The 25,114-nt window shown below is 43.6% G+C and overlaps 1 protein-coding gene across 2 annotated transcripts in view; it reads right to left on the bottom strand.

The window, feature by feature from the left end:
• Positions 1–25,114, bottom strand: part of NKAIN2 (sodium/potassium transporting ATPase interacting 2) — a 751,810-nt gene that overhangs the window by 637,685 nt on the left and 89,011 nt on the right. The window lies entirely within an intron of this gene.

The raw sequence follows: 25,114 nt of genomic DNA, 5'->3' as shown, positions 1-25,114 counted from the left end.
CCACGTGCTCCTCCACACCTGTCGGCTTTCACCCAGCCCTTAATTTAACCTTTCCTAGAGCACAGCATTCTCATATAACTGCAACCACCCAATTGTCTGTAATTGTCACTGTCCATATTGACTTCAAGAAAGGCAGTCTTTCAACTGTTGGAAAGTCTCTCTCAACTAAAGAGTACATGTGCAGACCATATAAATAGCCTATTCACAGAGGAAATGATTATCTGGATTTCTTTTGCTGTTTTGCTCCCTCGGGCTAATACCTGCCTGGCATGTAGCTGATGTAGCTGTAATCTTCCCGTGAGTGATTGGACTGATAGGGAAAAATGAAGATCACTTTCTAAACCCCCTCATATTCGCCCTAGTTTATTTTCTATATGTTCTGAAGCAGCTTTATCTGTCCATGGGTGTTAGCTTTCCACAAAGGCAGTCTGCTGCCTCCTGAAAGTGGCATTTGATACCATAGCCCTAGATGAGATCTTAATTCTGACTAGAGAAGAATATGAAATGTGGAGTTGCTGCTAGGAAAATCTAGCACAGTACTGATAAACTGCTTATCTTTTGATATATCCTTTAATGGGTTCCGCCATAAGAGCAATGCTTGAAAGAAAGCAATGAATGGGCCTACACTGCCACTGCTGATGTTTTAAAGTTTCTCCTCAAGGCCCTCTGAATTCATCTACAAGTCTTGTCCTCAGGAACAAGTATCAGACTCCTTTTTTACTATCTGTATTTCCCCTTTGGCTTTTTCCTTTTGGCCTATTTCAGCTGAAGCTCTAAAGTTTTTATGACTCTTTTGACCACAGTATCAAAGAAATCCTGTGGGAACAACCTGTCCTGAGTTTCTTCCTATACGTGCTCTAGGTCAGACTCCAATACCTCTTCTGTAAAGACAGAGCTCTTTGAGGAAGAAGGTGAATACCTAAGCCTTGGTTTGTTTCTTAGTAACCTTTTTCCTTTTTTATTTCTTAGATATATTTTCTATTTCTAGTTCTGGAGAGGAGGAGGGGAAGGAAAGGCTATCCCTTTGCATCAATCACTTCTTTAACCGCATTTATAAAGACTTGACTAGATTCTTTATTGTTGGTTAGGCAAACATTCTGCCCAGAAGCTTGAGAATCCATTAGTTATCTCCTTGTTCCAAGAAGGAACCCTGTATTTTTCCTCAGGTCACAAAGATCTACCTTAATATCTTAGGTGGAAATCATTTAAAAGCCTCTGAGTATTTGTTAACTGTGAAGCATGTGCTGAGTAAATGAGGACATGAGCGTTCCTTGGCATTTTTTATATCTTTCTCCTGGGCTACATCGTCTATATCAGGGTCTAAGGAATAGGGAGGGGATTATAAATTTCATTCCACGCTGTATGTTGCTATTCACCATAGGAGATCTTCCTTCATTCCCAGTCCAGCTCCTTCTCTTTATATCAGAGTCCTGTATGCAGAGCTCACTGTATTGACAGACATCAAATTGCATCCTACTAAGTGAGGGTTTGCTTTAGGTCATTCTGGCCATCAGTGTTTTGTCCATCTGCTCATCTGCAATTTTACAACAGCCTGGGGGAACTGGGGACGGGGCTCCTTGTTGAAGCAAAAGGCTGGGAAATAATTTTGCTATACATGAGAGACGTTATCTTGCTTTCTTCTGCTAACAAGGTCTTTATTTTAGTGAAAGACAACAATTAAAAGTTGATGCCAGAGCTGTGCAGAGTATGTCCAGATTTGTTGCTGAAATGTTTTGCATTGTTTTGCTAACTCCATTTGATGCACTCACTCTCAGCCTCATCTAAAACAAGGTGATAAGAACTCCTGAATATCAGATAGTAGACAGGTTGCATTGTTTAGGATAATACCAGCATAATACCAGTAAAAGAAACAAAGAGAACTTCAAAAACAACGAGGAGTCTGGTTGCACCTTAAAGATTAACAGATTTATTATTTATTATTACAGATGATCTGTAATTTTCACTCCATGCATCTGAAGAAGTGGGTTTTTTACCCACGAAAGCTTATGCCCAAATAAATCTGTTAGTCTTTAAGGTGCCACCGGACTCCTTGTTGTTTTTGGGGATACAGACTAACATGGGTACCCCCTGATACTTGACACCAAAGAGAACTTCACATTTTTAACTTGTGGCTGGGAATCAGAACAAAAACTTCTTCTAATGATCCAACAGAGCACTTAAGCATATGTATGAGGTCAACAGATGTGAATGGTACTGCTCATGTGCTCAAAGTTACACATGTGCTTTGCTGAATCAGGACAACACACAGAAAATGTTTTATCGTCTTTAAAATATTGTACATTCTAAGCATGCAACTGTCTCCTCTCCCTCCCTCACTGGTAATGCTACGCTTTATCCATTCCTATGACAAAGCTAGCAGATCCTACTCTGTTTCACTCTGTTACCTGCATTAATATAGGGGAACACTACAGGTTATGTACACAGCAGAGACATCACTGATTTCACTGATGGAAAAATGACTTGTAAAATTTTGGGGGAGGAAAAACTTAACCTTTTCCCCCTACCCAAGCTCATGATGCCTGTGACTACACTCCAAGCAACTAAGAAGAATATTGCTGGAAAGTTTTCTGGCCCTTAACATGTTTCTTAAATGTACAATGACAGTTTCCTATCCATCCTCTTGCCCTTCCCACCCTCCCCCAATTAAACACATTACAATTCAATAAAATTCTGGAAATTCAGGGTGATTGTGGTGCTTTTAGATGCTCTGTTTTCCTGTGCTCTTTCACTAAATCCAGTTAATCATTCTGCACTTTTATTGTGTTCTAATCTTGTATTATTTTTTCTCCATAGTGTCATGGTGGGAGTCTGCTATAGACCACCAGACCAGGGGGATGAGGTGGATGAGGCTTTCTTCCGGCAAGTTACTAGATCGCATGCCCTGCTTCTCATGTGAGACTTCAATCACCCTGATATCTGCTGGGAGAGCAATACAGCGGTACACAGACAATCCAAGAAGTTTTTGGAAAGTGCAGGGGACAATTTCTTGGTGCAAGTGCTGGAGGAACCAACTAGGGGCAGAGATCTTCTTGACCTGCTGCTCACAAACCAGGAAGAATTAGTAGGGGAAGCTAAAGTGGATGGGAACCTGGGAGGCAGTGACCATGAGATGGTCAAGTTCAGGATCCTGACACAAGGAAGAAAGGAGAGCAGCAGAATACATACCCTGGACTTCAGAAAAGCAGACTTTGACAACCTCAGGGAACTGATGGGCAGGATCCCCTGGGAGAATAACATGAGGGGGAAAGGAGTCCAGGAGAGCTGGCTATATTTTAAACAATCCATATTGAAGTTACAGGAACAAACCATCCCGACATGTAGAAAGAACAGTAAATATGGCAGGCGACCAGCTTGGCTTAACAGTGAAATCCTTGCTGATCTTAAACACAAAAAAGAAGCTTACAAGAAGTGGAAGATTGGACAAATGACCAGGGAAGAGTATAAAAATATGGCTCAGGCATGCAGGAGTGAAATCAGGAAGGCCAAATCACACTTGGAGTTGCAGCTAGCAAGAGATGTTAAGAGTAACAAGAAGGGTTTCTTCAGGTATGTTAGCAACAAGAAGAAAGTCAAGGAAAGTGTGGGCCCCTTACTGAATGAGGGAGGCAACCTAGTGACAGAGGATGTGGAAAAAGCTAATGTACTCAATGCTTTTTTTGCCTCTGTCTTCATGAACAAAATCAGCTCCCAGACTACTGCACTGGGCAGCACAGCATGGGGAGGAGGTGACCAGCCCTCTGTGGAGAAAGAAGTGGTTCGGGACTATTTAGAAAAGCTGGACAAGCACAAGTCCATGGGGCCAGATGTGCTGCATCCGAGAGTGCTAAAGGAGTTGGCGGATGTGATTGCAGAGCCATTGGACATTATCTTTGAAAACTCATGGCGATTGGGGGAGGTCCTGGACGACTGGAAAAAGGCTAATGTAGTGCCCATCTTTAAAAAAAGGGAAGAAGGAGGATCCTGGAAACTACACACCAGTCAGCCTCACCTCAGTCCCTGGAAAAATCATGAAGCAGGTCCTTAAGGAATCAATTCTGAAGCTCTTAAAGGTGAGGAAAGTGATCAGGAACAGTCAGCATGGATTCACCAAGGGCAAGTCATGCCTGACTAATCTAATTGCCTTCTATGATGAAATAACTGGCTCTGTGGATGAGGTGAAAGCAGTGGAGGTGTTATTCCTTGACTTTAGTAAAGATTTTGATACAGTCTCCCACAGTATTCTTGCCAGCAAGTTAAAGAAGTATGGGCTGGATGAATGGACTATAAGGTGGATAGAAAGCTGGCTAGATCATCGGGCTCAACGGGTCGTGACCAATGGCTCCATGTCTAGTTGGCAGCCGGTATTAAGCAGCGTGCCCCAAGTGTCGGTTCTGGGAACGGTTTTGTTCAATATCTTCATTAATGATCTGGAGGATGGCGTGGACTGCACCCTCAGCAAGTTTGCAGATGACACTAAACTGGGAGGAGTGGTAGATACGCTGGAGGGTAGGGATAGGATACAGAGGGCCCTAGACAAATTAGAGGATTGGGCCAAAAGAAATCTGATGAGGTTCAACAAGGACAAGTGCAGAGTTCTGCACTTAGGACGGAAGAATCCCATGCACCGCTACAGACTAGGGACCAAATGGCTAGGCAGCAGTTCTGCAGAAAAGGAGCTAGAGGATAGAGTGGATGAGAAGCTGGATCTGAGTCACCAGTGTGCCCTTGTTGCCAAGAAGGCTAACGGCATTTTGGGCTGTATAAGTAGGGGCATTGCCAGCAGATCGAGGGACGTGATCGTTCCCCTCTATTTGATGTTGGTGAGGTCTCATCTGGAGTACTGTGTCCAGTTTTGGGCCCCACACTATAAGAAGGAATTGGAAAAATTGGAAAGTGTCCAGTGGAGGGCAACAAAAATTATTAGGGGACTGGAACACATGACTTATGAGGAGAGGCTGAGGGAACTGGGTTTGTTTAGTCTGCAGAAGAGAAGAATGAGGGGGGATTTGATAGCTGCTTTCAACTACCTGAAAGGGGGTTCCAAAGAGGATGGATCCAGACTGTTCTCAGTGGCAGCAGATGATAGAACAAGAAGCAATGGTCTCAAGTTGCAGTGGGGTAGGTTTAGGTTGGATATTAGGAAAAACTTTTTCACTAGGAGGGTGATGAAGCACTGGAATGCGTTACCTAGGGCGGTGGTGGAATCTCCTTCCTTTGGGGTTTTTAAGGTCAGGTTTGACAAAGCCCTGGCTGGGATGATTTATTTGGGGATTGGTCCTGCTTTGAGCAGGGGATTGGACTAGATGACCTCCTGAGGTCCCTTCCAATCCTGATATTCTATGATAGTGATTAACTGTAGCAAGCATTTGGAGCCAAAAGTCCTGCAGAATTCAGACAGATGTAATTAATGTCAAGCTTTGCAGCAAGTGGCATTGCTCTCCTGCTTCCTCCACCTGCTGACCGCCTGCTGTCACCTTCCTAACGCTGTGTCCATCTGTTGAAAAATGATTTCTGAAATTTGCCATTTTTTTTTCTTGGAGACTCCTGGACCCTCTTGTGCTGCTTAAATATGGGACCATTCAAATTACCACCACACACACACGGTCCTGATAGTATTTTGCTCAGTGATCCGAATTCAGAAACATATTCTATTAATGTCAGGATATAACAACCGTTTGTTTAGATCAAGGGCAACCCTGACATGAGACTGAACTATGAACTCTCTTTTCCATCATGAGGAAGATACACTTTTCTGGGCCCTTCTGCGGTCCTCACACACACAATGGAATGTAAGATAAGGAACAGGTCTTCTAAACCAGTGCCTAGCACAATGCAGCCTTGGTCTATCACTAGGGATCCTAGGTGTTACAGTAATATAAATAATACATAATAACTTCCGTAGTTGCTTTTGAAAATCCCACTTGGTCTTAAGTAATTCATCAACTAAGAATTTTCATATTTTAGCCACCAGAGGGAGCTCATATAGTCCCATTATATAACAGAAATGTATAGATAGGCAAAAATGTTAACCATCTGAGATAAGGAATAGAGCATTCAAATAAACTACTTCTTGCACAAGAACTACAAAATTTCAAGAAAACAGCAACACTTGATTTACTATTTTCATTCTGAAACAGCAGGGTGAAAACCAAAGAGTAAGTAGATCTCCTCTCCATGTACTGTACTATTCCATAATGGGAAAAATAAAGCATACTGTTTTGTGAATCACACAGCCAGTTTATCAACATGATCAGTGAATAGGGGGATAAAAAGAGTAATGAAGTTGTAATGTTTGGCAGTAGACTACGTTTCACATCAAGTGTGATCAAACATAAACAGCCATGCTAATATCCTTCTTTTAATTTGCCTGGAGTCAATACTATCTTCAGCTATAGTTAACCTGTTATTATTTTCAGTTAATAAATATTAGAGAAGGAGGATTTGTAGGTTTGACACCACAGGAAGGTGTATATATATCCTTGGTCTATTTAAATCTATATCTATATTTATATTTCTGATCATTCCATAGAGTTGTGTTCAGTATCAAACTGGGAGGATGAATCTAGTGGGGTTCTGAAGGGGTCTGCCTTGGGTCTAGGACTATTCAACATTTTCATTAATGACTTGGATAATGGAGTGGAGAGTATGTTTATAAAATTTGTGGATGATGCCAAGGGAGGAGGGGTTGCTAGAACTTTGGAAGACATGATTAGAATTCAAAATGACCCAGATAAATTGGAAAATTGATCTGAAATCAACATGATGAAATTTAATACAGACAAATGCAAAGTACTGCACTTAGGAAAGAAAAATCAAATGCACAATTACAAAATGGGGACTAATTGGCAAAGTGGTAGTACTGCTGAAAAGGATATGGGGGTAATAGTGGATCACAAATTGAATATGAGCCAATAATGTAATGTAGTTGTAGAAAAGGCTAATATCATTATGGGGTATATTAACAGGAGTGTTGTATGTAAGATATGGCAGGTAACTGCCCTGCTTTGCTCAGCACTGGTGAGGCTTCAGACTGAATATTGTGTCCAGTTCTGGGGGCCACACTTTAAGAAAGATGTGGACAAATTGGAGAAAGTCCAGAGGAAAGGTACAAAAATTATAAAAGGTTTAGGAAACCTGACCTATGAGGCTAGTTTCAAAAGAACTGGGCATGTTTAGTGTTGAGAAAAGAAGACTAAGGAGGACCTGATGACAGTCTTTGAATATGTTAAGCATGGTTCTAAAGAGGTTGGTGGTGAATTGTTCTCATGACCACTGATGGTAGAACAAGAAGTAATGACCTTAATCTGCAGCAAGGGAGATTTAGGTTAAATATTAGGAAAAACTTTCTGACTATAAAGATAGTTAAGCACAGGAATAGGCTTCCAATGAAGGAATCCCCCATTACTGAATGTTTTTAAGAAGGGTGTGGTGTGACAGTCGCCCCACCCTCTGAGAAAAGGGCTGGAACAAGCCTTTTGAGGCTGTGCAGACCGGCAGCCAAACAATAAAGGCCTGTGGAGGGCCAATCAGGGGAAGGAAGAGGCAGCCAATCAGGGCCTGGTGAGGCCCTATATAAAGGCGGCCTAGCAGAGAAGAAGAGAGTTTCTCTCCCTGACTAGCGAGGGAGTAGGACAGGCTTCTGAAGCAAGGAGCCAGCACCTTGGACAGAGCAGTGCTGGGCAGGCTCAGGGGAGCAGGAGAGGGCTCCAGCCCTGTTACCTGCCAGGCTGTAGATCCTGCTAGAAAGGGCCGAGAAGGTGCACAGGGCCATAGGGGAAGTGGCCCAGGGAAGAATTGGCGGACAAGAGGGGAACGAAGGAGGGCAGAAAGAGGCTGCCGCTAGAGGGTCCCTGGGTCAGGACCCAGAGTAGTGGACAGGCCTGGGTCTCCCCCTTCCCCCCCTTCAACTGCACCTGGCTATGGAAGACGGTGGCCAATATGGACTGCAACTTGCCCCTGAGCTAAGGGGCTAGACTTTGTGTTGTGGTTGGCCACTGAGGCAGGTGTGAGTCCCAAAAACTGCTGTTAACCCCCACCCCCGCCAGAAGGGGGTGAGTCTGGAGTAGTGGGCACTGCCCGAGGGCAGTGTCCTGAAGCGGACGCCGCTGAGTGGGGAGCAACGCGGGTCCCAGGGCAGCAGAACAGACAACGGGCAAGACACCACGCGCAGAAGTTGCTTCATGACTGGACAGAGCTAATTCCCGGAGCAACTAGCGGGAGGCGCCAGTGGTGGTGAGTCTCGACCCCGTCACAAAGGGTTGGACAAACACCTGTCAGGGATGATCTATGTATACTTGTCCTGCCACAGCACAGGAGGCTGAACTAGATGATTTCTCAAGGTCCCTTCCAGCCCTACATGTCTTTGATTCTATAGACATACACACACATACATATACACAAACATGAATTTAGTTAATCACCCTAATTTCCAAAGCATTCTTTTCCTGCCTCATACTTATTCTTCAGTTGAAATATTAATTTGGAGAGAGTTCTCTCTCTCCTGCTAGGAATTTAGCTGTAAAAGTAAAATTTTATCTCAGATCACGCATCATTACGACACCATTCAAATCTTTGCTCTCCAATATTCTAAAATAAAGGTTTTTATTTTATATTGTAAACACAGTTGCAGTTTTAAAACACACAATAGCAATTTACTTCTTCAAAATAACCTTTTTTTTAAAAAATGCCTCTTGGGTGCAATATATCTTTTAAATTGAACACGTTCGTTCCAAAGCCATGCAAAGGGGTATAAAGCTGCAGACATAGTGTTCTAAACAAACAATGTGACATTTCAATGACATAGAAACAGAAAATGCAGTCATCTAATCTTACAAGTAAACATATAGGGCGTGAGTCATTACTGCATTACTCCAATTGTATGTCTGTGCAGCTCAACTGAAACCAACAAAGTCACATTACTGTGAAACTAGAAGTAACTGAGTTGAGAATCAGGCCCCATATATTATATATTTGCTGCATGTGACTTTTGTTTTTCCTTTTTCAGAGATAAACATGTATGATCCTACCCAAAATTCCCCCTTTTTATTCTCCAGCTTTATAAATGGGATTCAAGTGACAAAGCTCTGTGGCAGGACTATATTTACAAATAGCTCAGCAAGGACCCTTGCCCAATTTGTCCTATTCCAAGGGCTTCTCCCTGGCTCACTTGCTGCCCCTTTCTCTTTCTAATGCTCTCCTGCCTCAGGGCACCAATCCTACTGTTTATCTAGCTGACTTGGTTGTAATAAAACCCTCCTGGTCTGGTAAATGGGGAAAATCAGCAAAATAATTCTGCATTCTCCATTAGAACTGGTTGAAATTCTTTGGTTGACTTATTCTTTCAAATTAAAAATTGCCTTTTTATTTAAATCCATGGAAAAATGTTAATTTCTTGTTTTTTAAAAAATCTGTTTTTTAATCATAAAACTAGAAAATTCCCCACAAAAATCTTGAAAAAGTTGAAAATGTTTTTTCTTTTGAAGATTGTCCAATCAGCTCTGCCCTCCACATGGGTTCCTAAAGGCAGATGCTCTGTTATATCATGATAATTCCATGATCTGAGCATAATTTAAGTGCTGAGTCCCACATTCTCCGCTTTCTATGCAAAAAACATGCAGAAGAGACAGTCTTACTTGCAAAGACCTGTGCCCTTTAGTAAGCCCCTATTCCACCAGAGTTCCTACCAGAGTGGTATGACCAGGAAATGTGTGACAATGACCTCTGGTGACCCCCAGGACAACCAGATACTACAGATACATCTCTCACTCCTCTCAGACATTTTGTGCTGCTCCCAGGTCCCATACAGCACAGGCAACATGACCACGTTCTCTGCTACTCTGACACTACGTGGCCTCATGGCTGCATTCCCACCCTGTGGAGTGTAAAGTGAATTTGCAGCACGATCTTACAGCTGGAGATTATTAAACATATGTCCATTCTTCAATTCCAGCCTGCCCTACCTCTGAGGTCATTCATCTGTGACCTTGAGATTTTGATTTTTCAGGGGCTAGAGACCCTACAAGGTGTGTAGAAGTGGAAGAAAATTCTATTTGGCTTTCCCTCCCCATAGCCCCCTATCCTGCATTATGTGGGGATTTCCATAATTTGACTCCCTGACATGACATACAGTGGAGAGAAGCAGATAGCCTGTGGTCATTTAAGATATGTTCTATTCTGAATAAGTCACACAGACAAATCATGTTTTATATTATGATAAATACAATATGACTGTGTCCAAGTGCTTGAGCGGCGAACAGGAGAGGCTAACAGAGGGAGTTTGCCTGGGATCTGTCTGAGAGGAGGTACGCTAAGGGCTGCATTAGGAAGGCTGTGTTGGTGAGTATCTGAGTGTCTGTTGTGGGGACAGTTTGACAGTTTCACCGTGTGCTTGACTGGTTGTTTGAAAAGTGTGAATTGGGAGTGCTTTGTTCCAGGTGAGCCTTGAGTGGGCCTGACTGTTATAAAAAGCCAGTCAGCTGCGAACCAGCTGAGCAATGAAGAGCAGAGAGGCAAACAGAGGGAGTTTGCCTGGGAGTTTGCCAGGGGAGAGCCCACTGAGGCTTACAACTTGCCGGCTTCTCTGAGTAGTTACTACAACTGCTGAGAAAGCTCGTAGAAGGAAGGTAATATGGATGGGGAGCATTCAGCTGTTGTGACCTGCACTGGATGTGCCATGTTTGTCTTTCTTCCACAGGACAGAAGCGACTTTGTCTGGACAAAGTGCAAGCTGGTCGCCATATTGGAAGAGAAGGTTCAAGGTCTCGAGAAACAAGTATCGACCCTGCGTTGCATAAGAGAAACTGAAGATTTCCTGGACAGACGTCAGGATATGCTTCTACGGGCACAACGTTCTGAAGATTCAGAGCAGGCTGCACAGTGGGGACAGGAGGATGGTGAAGAAATTTGGCAGCATGTGACCTCCAGAAGAAGAAAGGGGAGCGTCCAGGTACCAGCAGCGCAGATACAGGTAAGCAACCATTTTCATGTTCTCTCCACAGGTCCTAATGCGGAGAGTGGACTAGATGATACATCTGAGGGAAGGGAACAGAAGGCGACTCCGCCGATTGGAAGGCATGAGATGCACTGTCCTAGGGATGGGGGTTCCACGACCACCGCTCCCACGAGAAGGAGGCGGGTGGTGGTGGTCGGGGACTCTCTCCTCAGGGGGACTGAGTCATCTATCTGCCGCCCCGACTGGGAAAACCGAGAAGTGTGCTGCTTCCCAGGAGGTAGGATTCACGATGTGACAGAGAGACTGCCAAGACTCATCAAGCCCTCGGATCGCTACCCCTTCCTGCTTCTCCACATGGGCACCAATGATACTGCCAAGAATGACCTTGAGCGGATCACTGCAGACTACTTGGCTCTGGGAAGAAAGATAAAGGAGTTTGAGGCGCAAGTGGTGTTCTTGTCCATCCTCCCCGTGGAAGGAAAAGGCCTGGGTAGAGACCGTCGAATCATGGAAGGCAACGAATGGCTACGCAGGTGGTGTCGGAGAGCAGGCTTTGGATTCTTTGACCATGGGATGGTGTTCCAAGAAGGAGGAGTGCTAGGCAAAGACGGGCTCCACCTAACGAAGAGAAGGAAGAGCATCTTTGCAAGCAGGCTGGCTAACCTAGTGAGGAGGGCTTTAAACTAGGTTCACCGGGGGAAGGAGACCAAAGCCCTGAGGTAAGTGGGGACGTGGCATACCGGGAGGAAGCAAGAGCAGGAGAGCGTGAAAGGGGAGGGCTCCTGCCTCATACTAAGAAAGCAGGACAAACAGCAAGTTATCTCAAGTGCCTATACACAAATGCAAGAAGCCTGGGAAAAAAGCAGGGAGAACTGGAAGTCCAGGCACAGTCAAAGAATTATGATGTGATTGGAATAACAGAGACTTGGTGGGATAACTCACATGACTGGAGTACTCTCATGGATGGATACAAACTGTTCAGGAAGGACAGGCAGGACAGAAAAGGTGGGGGGACTTGAATTGTATGTAAGAGAGCAGTATGACTGCTCAGAGCTCCAGTATGAAACTGCAGAAAAACATGAGTGTCTCTGAATTAAATTTAAAAATGTGAGCAACAAGGGTGATGTTGTGGTGGGAGTCTGCTATAGACCACCAGACCAGGGGGATGAGGTGGACGAGGCTTTCTTCCAGAAACTAACGGAAGTTACTAGATCGCAGGCCCTGCTTCTCATGGGAGACTTCAATCACCCTGATATCTGCTGGGAGAGCAATACCGTGGTGCACAGACAATCCAGGAAGTTTTTGGAAAGTGTAGGGAACAATTTCCTGGTGCAAGTGCTGGAGGAACCAACTAGGGACAGAGCTCTTCTTGACCTGCTGCTCACAAACCAGGAAGAATTAGTAGGGGAAGCTAAAGTGGATGGGAACCTGGGAGGTAGTGACGATGAGATGGTCGAGTTCAGGATCCTGACACAGGGAAGAAAGGAGAGCAGCAGAATACGGACCCTGGACTTCAGAAAAGCAGACTTTGACTCCCTCAGAGAACTGATGGGCAGGATCCCCTGGGAGAATAACGTGAGGGGGAAAGGAGTCCAGGAGAGCTGGCTGTATTTTAAAGAATCCTTATTGAGGTTACAGGGACAAACCATCCTGATGTGTAGAAAGAATAGTAAATATGGCAGGCGACCAGCTTAGCTTAACAGTAAAATCCTTGTTTATCTTAAACACAAAAAAGAAGTTTACAAGAAGTGGAAGATTGGACAAATGACCAGGGAGGAGTATAAAAATATGGCTCAGGCATGCAGGAGTGAAATCAGGAAGGCCAAATCACACTTGGAGTTGCAGCTAGCAAGAGATGTTAAGAGTAACAAGAAGGGTTTCTTCAGGTATGTTAGCAACAAGAAGAAAGTCAAGGAAAGTGTGGGCCCCTTACTGAATGAGGGAAGCAACCTAGTGACAGAGGATGTGGAAAAAGCTAATGTACTCAATGCTTTTTTTGCCTCTGTCTTCATGAACAAGGTCAGCTCCCAGACTACTGCACTGGGCAGCACAGCATGGGGAGGAGGTGACCTGCCCTCTGTGAAGAAAGAAGTGGTTCGGGACTATTTAGAAAAGCTGGACAAGCACAAGTCCATGCGGCCGGATGCGCTGCATCTGAGAGTGCTAAAGGAGTTGGCGGATGTGATTGCAGAGCCATTGGACATTATCTTTGAAAACTCATAGCGATCGGGGGGGTCCCGGACGACTGGAAAAAGGCTAATGTAGTGCCCATCTTTAAAAAAGGGAAGGAGGAGGATCCTGGAAACTACACACCAGTCAGCCTCACCTCAGTCCCTGGAAAAATCATGGAGCAGGTCCTCAAGGAATCAATTCTGAAGCTCTTAAAGGTGAGGAAAGTGATCAGGAACAGTCAGCATGGATTCACCAAGGGCAAGTCATGCCTGACTAATCTAATTGCCTTCTATGACGAGATACCTGGCTCTGTGGATGAGGGGAAAGCGGTGGACGTGTTACTCCTTGACTTTAGCAAAGCTCTTGACACGGTCTCCCACAGTATACTTGCCAGCAAGTTAAAGAAGTATGGGCTGGATGAATGGACTATAAGGTGGATAGAAAGCTGGCTAGATCATCGGGCTCAACGGGTCATGACCAATGGCTCCATGTCTAGTTGGCAGCCGGTATTAAGCAGCGTGCCCCAAGGGTCTGTTCTGGGAACGGTTTTGTTCAATATCTTCATAAATGATCTGGAGGATGGTGTGGACTGCACCCTCAGCAAGTTTGCAGATGACACTAAACTGGGAGGAGTGGTAGATATGCTGGAGGGTAGGGATAGGATACAGAGGGCCCTAGACAAATTAGAGGATTGGGCCAAAAGAAATCTGATGAGGTTCAACAAGGACAAATGCAGAGTCCTGCACTTAGGACGGAAGAATCCCATGCACCGCTACAGACTAGGGACCGAATGGCTTGGCAGCAGTTCTGCAGAAAAGAAGCTAGAGGTGACAGTAGACGAGAAGCTGGATATGAGTCACCAGCGTGCCCTTGTTGCCAAGAAGGCCAATGGCATTTTGGGCTGTATAAGTAGGGGAATTGTCAGCAGATCGAGGGATGTGATCGCTCCCCTCTATTTGACATTGGTGAGGCCTCATCTGGAGTACTGTGTCTAGTTTGGGGCCCCACACTACAAGAAGGATGTGGAAAAATTGGAAAGTGTCCAGCGGAGGGCAACAAAAATTATTAGGGGACTGGAACACATGACTTATGAGGAGAGGCTGAGGGAACTGGGATTGTTTAGTCTGCGGAAGAGAAGAATGAGGGGGGATTTGATAGCTGCTTTCAACTACCTGAAAGGGGGTTCCAAAGAGGATGGATCCAGACTGTTCTCTGTGGTAGCAGATGACAGAAAGAGGAGTAATGGTCTCAAGTTGCAGTGGGGTAGGTTTAAAGTGTATATTAGGAAAAACTTTTTCACTAGGAGGTTGGTGAAACACTGGAATGCGTTACCTCGGGAGATGGTGGAATCTCCTTCCTTAGAAATTTTTAAGGTCAGTCTTGACAAAGCCCTGGCTGGGATGATTTATTTGGGGATTGGTCCTGCTTTGAGCAGGGGTTTGGACTAGATGACCTCCTGAGGTCCCTTCCAACCCTATTATTCTATGACCTCTGAACACTGAAACAGAACCTTAGCAGCCTGAATGCGAGAGAGAGAGAACTTGATTTTGTATATTTAAGATATCATTATGATCATCTAGTATGGGGTGGGCAAATTTTTTGCTCGAGGGCCACATTGGGGAATAGAAATTGTATGGCGGGCCATGAATGCTCAGAAAATTTGGGTTGGGGTTTGGGATGGGGTGTGGACTCTGGGGCGGGGGGGGCTGGGGATGAGAAGTTTGGGGTGCAGGAGGGTGCTCTTGGCTGGGATCGAGGGGTTTGGAGAGTGGGAGGGGGATTAGGGCTGGGGCACGGGGTTGGGACAATGGGGAGAGGCTCAGGGGGTGCAGGCTCTGAGTGGCGCTTACCTCAAGTGGCTCCCGGAAGCAGTGGCATGTCCCTCTCCGGCTCCAAGACAGAGGCACGGCCAGGGAGCTCTGCACGGTGCCCCATCCGCAGGCACCGCCCCTGCAGCTCCCATTGGAGTGCATAGGGGCCTCCTAAATAACATAGGCCAAAAAATTTCACGCAGTAATAAAAGCTTTTCTCTTTACTATGGTATTACACCATGTCTTCAATTGTGGTTCTTAAGATGAAAAAAATTACACCATCATCTTCAAATAATTGCCATTGGGGCCATGTCTTCCAAAGACTGGAACTCCTTAGCTGAAATTCCTCTCCCTAACTTGAATTCTTCATTGATCCTGCTCAAGTCTGATTGTTTCTAAGTGAAATCCCTTTCGTCCAGTTATACATTTCCCCCTCCCCTGCCACCTAAAACTGCTCCATGGTTCAGTCAGACGCGAAGACACAGTATAAAATTACCTCAAAGGCATCTGAAATCCGGTCCCCTCCCACTGGATCACTTACAATGAAGAGCGCATGAGGGGGAATTTTATAAGTTTATATTAAAAAAGCAGAGGGAGATTTATAGTAAACTGTCTGCAAATGCAAATATTTTTTAAAAGCACATCAAAAGCTGGGGAGGTTAAAACAGTTGGAATATTTGTTAAAATATTTTATATTTACACTTTTTAAAGGCTTTTTATTGGCAGAAATTGCTTGGGCCAGCAAAACACATTTGGTTTATTTTTTGAGAGATCCACAGCACATTATGATATGACTCATGACAGAGACAATCTTGCCATGAGAGTCACGCGTCGCTTGTAAGAATAAATCATATAGTTGTGGCTTGACAACATTATGCCATCCAAACTATACACCTAACCGTTTGGAAACAAACCTTCTCTTGAGATCATGTTTTCACATCTACACTAAAATCCCATACAAAATCTCTGTATGGAGAATGTGAAGATTGCCCATTTAAGCACTCAAAAGTCTTGAAATACTGGGTGAAATCCTAGCTCCATTGAAGTCAATAAAAACAACGAGGAGTCCAGTGGCACCTTAAAGACTACTAGATTTATTTGGGCATAAGCTTTTGTGGGTAAAAAACCCACTTCTTCAGATGCATCAGTGCAGTGGGTTTTTTACCCAGGAAAGCTTATGCCCAAATAAATCGGTTAGTCTTTAAGGTGCCACCAGACTCCTCGTGGTTTTTGTGGATACAGACTAACACGGCTACCCCTCTGATAATTGAAGTCAATGACAGTTTTGTCACTGACTACAATGGGGCCAGGATTGCACCCCACTGTACTAAGGTTTTACATGTGATCATAACACTCTCCCTGGTGTGCCTGCCCTATGACATATTTAATCACATCCCCATATTCTGTTCACAATAAAAATCTACAATTGTGGATGCACAAGTAACGTTGTTGGTTTTTACATCTTTTCATACTAACTACATACCAGTCAAGCATCAAACACCTCAATTCAGGTTCACTCCTTGCATGATATTTCTCCCTGCCTTATTTCCCCCTATTTCCTGCCTACTACAGGGATTGAAGGCTTAAGCCTTTGTAATGCAAACTGCTAATATCATGCTCTATCATATGTCATGCAATAGTATCCAGCCAAGAATCAGGGCCCTATTGTTCTAGGCACTATACAGACATACTGTCTCCAGGGTCCCCAAACCCCCAGTACATAGGAATATTGTTCCATCTATAAAGCACCCTAGAGTTGCCATCAAAGAGATGCAGCTCCCACCATAGACACTCAAACAGGGATCTTCAGAGCAGGCTGCAAGGTCTGTTTTAATAACATAATCTCCACCAACCATCCAAAATCTTTCTTATTGATCCACACCCCACCCTCTTCAGCCAGTTATAATACACTTTGCACAATCCCCCTTGTCAAATTAGCCCATTATACCTAGGGGAAAGGGAGTAGGAATATATCAACAACAAAAATGCTTAACCCTGTACTCCTCTCCTTAGGGTTCACTACCCCATCCCTTTCTGACACACTTCAAACCCCCCCTCCAAAATAACAAACACCATGCCCTTATGTCAGCCCCCCACACACATACAGGAAAATTATCTATGGTGATCTTAATCCAGCTACCCTCTTACACAGGCTTAGAAACAAGGGCCCTGAAGGGATAAGAGAGGGTTGAGGGAAGGAAGAATAACTCAGAATAGCAGCTGATCTAGTTTAATGTAAGCCACCCACCTAGGCAAATGTTTACTAGAGGTGATGAATACTCACAATCTTTTCTTAAACCCTCCGCCACTCAGACCTGCCTCAACACATAGGGTATGTCTGCACTGCAGAGTTAACCAGGGTTTTTATCCAAGTGTTGCCCCTGATCCACATACAAAACCCTTACACCTGAGATTGGCAGTGCTTTCAACCCAAGCTAGCTGGCACAGATAGGGGAGTGAGTTAGAGCACAGGTTCCACTTTCACTTAGACTGGTAACTCTTCCACTTTGCAGTGAGGACACAGACTAACCCACGCAAGTGCAGACAGTCCTTCGATACATTCCTACAATCCCTCCTTCTTTGCCCACTCCCGTACCCAGAAAAGCAGACACTGCAGCACAAAGAACCACGGGATATGCCCTAAAAAGTCCTAGCAACAAACATGGAGGAGTGCAGCATCAGTGAGGATGTCTGGTGTTTCTCAAATAGATGTTATAGAGATAGGTTCACACTGTTTCTATTTAGTAACAATCTGGAATATTTCTTTGTTGCTGTTCTTGTTATTAATATAAAATTATAGAATAAGAGGAATGGGGGCTGCCGCTTTAGGAATAAGGTGTGGGTACTGTGAATGAGCGCCTGCACTGGCAGCTGGGGTCAGGCGTTCAGAGTTAGTGCTCTACTTCTGCCACAGGAGGCTGGCTTGTAGCCGGGCACTGAGGGGACGTCTGTCTGCAAGAAGCACCTCAAGTAAAAGAATTGTATTCCCAAAAGAAGTTCTCTTGAAGGGCTGAGTCTTGTGATTAAGGGTGTAACCAATGCAGTATCTCAGGTAAGGGCTGATCACCCAGGCTAATTATCCAATAGTCTGGAGAAGAGAAGACTTAGAGGGGACATGATAACAGTTTTCAAGTACATAAAACATTGTTACAAGAAAGAGGGAGAAAAATTGTTCTTGTTAACCTCTGAGGATAGGACAAGAAGCCGTGGTCTGAAACTGCAGCAAGGGAGGTTTAGGTTGGACATTAGGAAAAACTTCCTGTCAGGGTAGTTAAGTTTTCAAATAAATTGCCCAGGGATGTTGTGGAATCTCTGTCATTGGAGATTTTAAAGAGCACGTTAGAAAAACACCTGCCAGATAATACTTAGCCTTGCCTTGAGTGCAGGGGGCTGGATTAGATGACCTCTCGACATCCCTTCCAGTCCTATGATTCTATTAGAACCTCCCAAACCAAGCAAGGAATTCAAATCAAGTCAACATATCACCCTCTCAAGCTTCTCACTATCTTCAACTTTGCCCGCCACATGGTCTCACTGCCACAAAGACGGTACAAAAGGAGCACAAGGTTATAACCCACACCCACAGAGCAATACTTGTCAATCATAAAAAAACCCAAACAACCCCTGGCATCCTATCAAACCATTATCCAAATCACCCAAACATATCTAGTATGCTTCACAGCCCCCAAGGTGTCACTTTCTGTGCTGGGTCGGAACGGTGTTCCCTTTACATGATTAACTCCCACTTCTGCTGCTGCCCCTGAGGTTTAGGGCTGGTGCTCCAGTGACCTGGTGGCTTCTTAATCTTGACTGGGCTGGGGAGAGGATGTAGTTTCCCTAAAGAGATTCCCTGCTCCTGTACTGATGCTGCCACTACTGGGGCATGAGCTACAGTTGCCTCGTGACTATTGGCCCCTGAAAAATCTCTTACTACCAGAGAGGCTCAGGGCTGTGACTGTGGTGGCCTGTTGACTCTTGAACCTTGGAGGAATCTCTTGCTGCCAAGCCACCAAAGACCTGTCCCTTTGCCCACCACAGTACCACCATTCTGTAATTACCCAAGAGGGTACACCTAGTTTCCCTTATTGCATATTCTGTCTGCAATCCTTTAAGCAGAACAGTGAGTGCTTATGAACATGTAAAATGTACTGCAGACACACTGCATTACTGTAGAAATCCCATGATGCTGATTAATAGCAATAATAATGCACAAGCAATTGTCCTTTGATTTTTCACATTTGTTCTATGGCTATTTTCCCACAAGTTTGATTATAGGAGTGAAAGTGTTTAATGGATCAGGAATAATAGCAATATAATACAAGAAAAGCTTTATGTACAGTTTTAAGAAATATTTCCCTTTGTTGAAGAAAATGGGACACTAGAGGGAAGTCAGTACGTTTATGGCACTATGTTTGTACTGCATTGTCTTTCCTTGCTAGAAAGTCTCTTATAGATTTACAACTGCCAATGTGAATTTTCAATTGCTGATAGTGACAGCTGCAGCCTGGGCTCTAGAACTGTGAAGAGGAGAAACTCATATACATCTAGCTTCACACTTCTTAAGACATAAGTCCCTGTGCATTTAATACAATTGTATTGCTTTGAAAAGATGCTCCAGCAAGGTTACAGCCTTCCACATAGCCTCTTTTCTTTTTGAAATATGAACCTCACTTGAAAGCTGATTCATTTCTGACTCCATTCCAAATGATCTTGACTTTACATCCCTGTGGAAGCAGGTATTTTATCTCAATTGTCTTGGATGGTCAGTTCCTGATCTACAGCTGCTGGATGAGATTCTCCGCTGTACAGTCAGCTCTCGTGAGGAAAGCCTGGGAACAAGCTGTCCTGTTCTCAGAGACTGCACTTCTGATCAGCTGTATTCCCACTTAGAGCTTTTAAGCTAGAAAGAACTCTCTGTTTTGGCCTTCTTAGAATGACAACATTAACCACTGAAAAGTGCAGCAGGATGAGATGTGAAACAATGCAATGAACCAGTAACTTGATAATTTATGGATGTATTTTAAGGTGTCTGATTTTTTTCTAAAGTAATATTCAATTTGCATAAAATACGAAGTATATTCCAGTTTTATTTAAATCACCATGCAATATAAATTCCAGTCTGAAGGTGACTAACAGTTATTATCCTGTTTTCACCTGGTATTTTATATTAGAGTTTAATAGAAACATACAATTTAAAAAATCTCAGCTAGTTTACTCAAGCATAAATTCATGTCAAGAACCTTTTTGACAATGACTGGTTTACTGCCAAACTGGACTGTTAAATTATTGTACATTATGTAAAATAATACACTAAAAACTGTCAGCTCTTTGAAACACTCCTTTAATCAAGAAATAACTTTAAAAGGATGGTTGGCAGGCCTAAAAATTGACCTAACATTTTCACATTATGGGTCAAATACTTTGGGGCATTCTGGACCCTTTTTTGTCACTCTTGCGGTGCACAGACTGGAAGGCAGCCGAATCTAGCCAGCTGAGACTCCACCCAGTATGGGGGGTAAGCTCTCAGCTGGCACATATCTAGCATACCCAGCTCCTGCACTATCCGCCAATCACCCACAGTGTAGTTAGCACTTTAGAGGAACAGCTGGAACCTGCTACATTCTAGCTGTGCCCAGTTGGTGTACATGCCCAGTTGCTGCTCTAGCCTGTGCTGGGATAGGGGCTAGTGCAGGGGTAGGCAACCTATGGCACGCGTGCTGAAGGCAGCATGCAAGCTGATTTTTAGTGACTCTCACACTGCCCGGGTCCTGGCCACCAGACCGGGGGGCTCTGCATTTTAATTTAATTTTAAATGAAGTTTCTTAAACATTCACTCTTCACTTAAAAACCTTATTTACTTTACCTACAACAATAGTTTCGTTATATATTATACACTTATAGAAAGAGACCTTCTAAAAATGTTTAAATGTATTACTGGCACACAAAACCTTTAATTAGAGTGAATAAATGAAGACTTGGCACACCACTTCTGAAAGGTTGCTGACCCCTCGGCTAGTGCATACCATCACAGGTTCCCTGATGGCCTCCACTCTCTGCCACATTGAGCAGAAATTTGTCACAGGTGAATATGTGGGGTTCTTTCTGTTCAAACATGTTTTAATTACTGACATTTCTGTGAAACTGTTACTAATAATGAGAAATGTAGTTTTAAAAATGAGTAGAACCATGGTCATTTGAACAACAAGCATGAGCTACTGCCAACCAGCTAGTACAGGTGTTTTATATGGAGCCACATTGCATTGGAGTATTTTAAAAGATTAGCTGCAGAGGTTTTTCAGAAACCCCAGGTGGCCTGGGTTTGGATTTCTCCTGTAGCTACCCAGTATTTGATTCACCTGCTCAGCCAGTGTGGTGTATTACTCTCAACAATCTAAAATTCTCAGGATGTGCATATATTAACCAATCAAAACTCCCTTTTCTTTCCAATGTCTTTGCTAGCTGCAGAATGATAAGCCATAAAATGTTAATTCTTCGCCCAGAGCTTCCAACAGGCACTGAAGATTATACAATTTAACTTCCCCCACTCGTGCACCACAGCACTAGGCAGTACATTCACTCTTCACTTATAATTCATCTTCGTCTAGAGCCTGTTTCTTTGGGGCAAGACAAACAATTCATTTACATATTACTAGCTCTGCCTGCTCCTCTGCGTGTAAAACAACAAACAGTTCCCAGGGATAAGAAAACAATATTCTTACTCATCGTACTGTCAAGCAAGGTGTAAACACATTCAAAACAATGACAGAAATAACAGAGCCAGAAAGCACCTCAAAAACACCAAGGATTGAGATCAGAATGGAAAATCAAAGTTTTAACACAAACTCCATAATACCCATTTCTCCTCTACATGAGGTTTTTCTGCCTCATAAACACTGGGCTATTTTTAGAGACTCTGTACTCTCAGCTCTGATGAGGTGAATTCTTACACTCATATTATTTATTCAATCAGTGTTTGTGAAAGCCGAATTCCAGACTAGACACACTTCTCAATGGTACAACTGGATAATATCCGAGGCACGTAAAATATGTTGTTGCTCTAACAAGTCATATACATAGCATTTTATAAATATAATCTGCCTCCATTCTTAATTTCTATAAAACATCCTCCATGCTGAAAAAAACAAATGTTAAATGTAAACACTTGACAGTTGAAGCATTAGGCAGGTTCTTAGGCTGAATTCATTTTTGTTCGGTCCACAGGTTGACCCTCTGCTATAGTCACTTGCACTTTTGAGTGCCACACCAATAAGTGTCACAGCAGATTTGAAACATATCTGCTTAACTCTGCTGTTTAAGCTTCTAACTTTAAAGGGACTATTAGTCTTTCAGTTACTACAAAATATCGAGAAGGAGAAAATGGCAGAAGGAATGGTTCACAAGTGATCTGAACGTTGGAAACCAGTACAAGGTTTGGTTCTGGTTTGAAAGTGGGTGAAGGACAGGGGCTTTTCTTAGTTTACCTGAACAATGTCACTCATCCTTTATTATTATGGACATAGTTGGGCACTATTTACTCCCATAAAACTCCCATTAGTTTGAGTGGAGGCCTTCCTGGGTTAGGAATGCAGGATTGGACTTTAACCAAACCTGTTACATATTTTATTACATTTATATACAATAACAGCTGAGTTGGTCTTTTCACACTTTGGAATGCATTTGAATTAATGTTGGACCAAATGATTTCAGTATGAAACTTCACAACAGCACAAAAATTCCAGGATAATGGAATCGTCTTTGAACCAACATATTTGGTGAACAACCTTCTGGAAGACATCTTTGAAAATCAAAAACTACCAAAGTAACTAAGAAAAAAGAAAACTGATGAGGGAGGGTGAATAACAGGGGTGAAAGTAAGTTGAGTGACTTACCGGTACTCTGGGGCCAGCTCTGGCCCCCGGAAGGGGCGGGGCCTAGGGCGGAAGGGGCGGGGTTGAGGGGGTCACAGCCAGCCCCAGCCACCCTGTAAGGTAAGTGTCCCCCCCAGCAGGGTAGCAGCAGCAGCCCGGGGCTCCGGGGGCTATTTAAAGGGCCCGGGGCTCCCCTCTTCTACCGCCCCGGCCCTTTAAATAGCCGCCGGCGCCCTGGAGTAGTGGCGGCGGGGCTCCAGTGGCTATTTAAAGGGCCCAGGCAGCAGAAGCAGGGGAGCCCCAGGCCATTTAAATAGCTGTAGGAGCTCTGCAGCTGCTACCCCAGGGCTCCAGCAGCGGGGCTCTGGAGGCAATTTAAAGGACCTGGGGCTCCAGCCACTGCTGGGAGCCCCAGGCCCTTTAAATTGACCCCTGGGGAAGCCGGGCTGCCCCAGTATGGTGCACTGGCTCTTGCCGGTACACCGTACCGGGGCATACCGGCTTACTTTCACCTCTGGTGAATAAGGATGCATAAACCATAAAAGACAGTGAGCTGTAGCTCACGAAAGCTTATGTTCAAATAAATTTGTTAGTCTCTAAGGTGCCACAAGTCCTCCTTTTCTTTTTAAAAGACAACTAGACTCTGCAAAGCTAGCTGCAATAGTGTCTTCATTTATATTCATATCCAGCTACCCTTGTGGAATATCTGTTATAATTACAAGTACTAAAGTCTGAATTAAAGGAAGCCGACTATAAACTCTTTGGATATAACTTATACAACACACATAAAAGAGAACAATATGCAATAAATAGTATGTCTTAAAAGAAAATAGTAGCCAGAATAGCCGCTGAAATCTAATAATGATTTAGTAACAGAAACTGACTCATTTATTACACAAATCTGTACAGTTAGAGCACAGAGCTCAGCTACAATTACCATGTACTCTTGAACAAAAAACAAATGTTTTGAGGTCCTGATTAAAAATCCACTAAAGTCAAAGGAAAGATTCTCATTGACTTTAATGTGGTTTAATCTGTAAGAGTAAGGTCTGATTGCTTTGAAGATATTGAGACAACTTTATTCCTGTAATTAGTACTAGATAGCACCAGTATTTAACAGACCAGTCTTCTTCCTAAATGACAAATCACACCTCAAAATTGCTTTCACAGTAGTGACACCCTAGAGCTATGCAAGACCCTGAACTGTCCTTCAGTTTTTACCACCAGAAACATTGCCAATACGTACTGTTCTGTTTCCACCTGCAGCATAGTCTAAATGAAGGTAAATAAGGCATTCATGCAAGAAATTAACACATGGCACAAAATAATACTGAGCTTCAGGGTGAAAGCTAGCCTTGTAGTCCAAGTGAAAATCAAAAATCTAACTTTGTGTGTGCAATCCCAAAACCGCATCTCATTAATACTGCTAAAAGCCCTAATAAATGGACTGGCTGGACAGGCACACAATCCCAAGCTAATAGTTGTTAGTTGTATCATGGTCTAAAAATTGCATACCAGATATTTTCCCAATTTTATCCTCCTCAGTTATTTTTTTATATTACAAAGTCTTCCAAGTGATGCATTTTTGAGTTGTTTACATCCTGTGTAAAACTGCCATGTCCAAGATACTGAATACAGATAGCTAAATATAATCTTCATCATCCATTAATAGTGCTATAATGCAGATCCTAGTTTTTGCGAAATGGATAGTTATATATAACTTTTCTTCTTCAAGGAGAATGACACCAATGCTATTCATAGGAGCCTAAGGGAGTGCCCAGCTATGAAATTTCAGAAGTGATGTAGAAGACACTATTTAAAAGGTTAAACTCTGAGTAAAATTCTGTGCTTCACCTTTTGTTGGTACAGCAAAGAACTCAAAGCCCAGGGGAAAGAGGGGCAAAGGTCACTTTATGCCACCTTTGAACCCTGCAGGCGGTTCCCAGGACTGAAACAGTCCACAGTTTAGGTATCTCAGCTCGTTGTTCAAAATTACTGCATCCTGTTTCAGGCTGACTATGTGTGGCAGTGCCACACAGCATACTTACAGAATAGAAAACAATGAAATGCAAGAGCCAGAAACCTTGAAACTAAAAGAGAGAATTTGAAAGATATTTTGAAATAAGCACAAAGCCAGTACGTGGGGTAAGTGGGGACTACTTACCAAGCAGTCCAATTCATTATGTCACTTCCACGTTAGAAAGGGATTGTTTGATTTGTTTTAATATACTGACCCATGTCCTGTGTTGGGAAGTTACATCAGAGCTCTCAGAAGTCTCTCTAAGGCTGAAATGATCGCTAAGGAGCCCTAA

The sequence above is a fragment of the Chelonia mydas genome, chromosome 3 (genome assembly GCF_015237465.2).
Source record: "Chelonia mydas isolate rCheMyd1 chromosome 3, rCheMyd1.pri.v2, whole genome shotgun sequence".
NCBI lineage: Eukaryota > Metazoa > Chordata > Testudines > Cheloniidae > Chelonia > Chelonia mydas.
The sequence above is the reverse complement of the archived record's forward strand: the minus strand, read 5'-3'. Positions and strand labels throughout refer to the sequence as shown.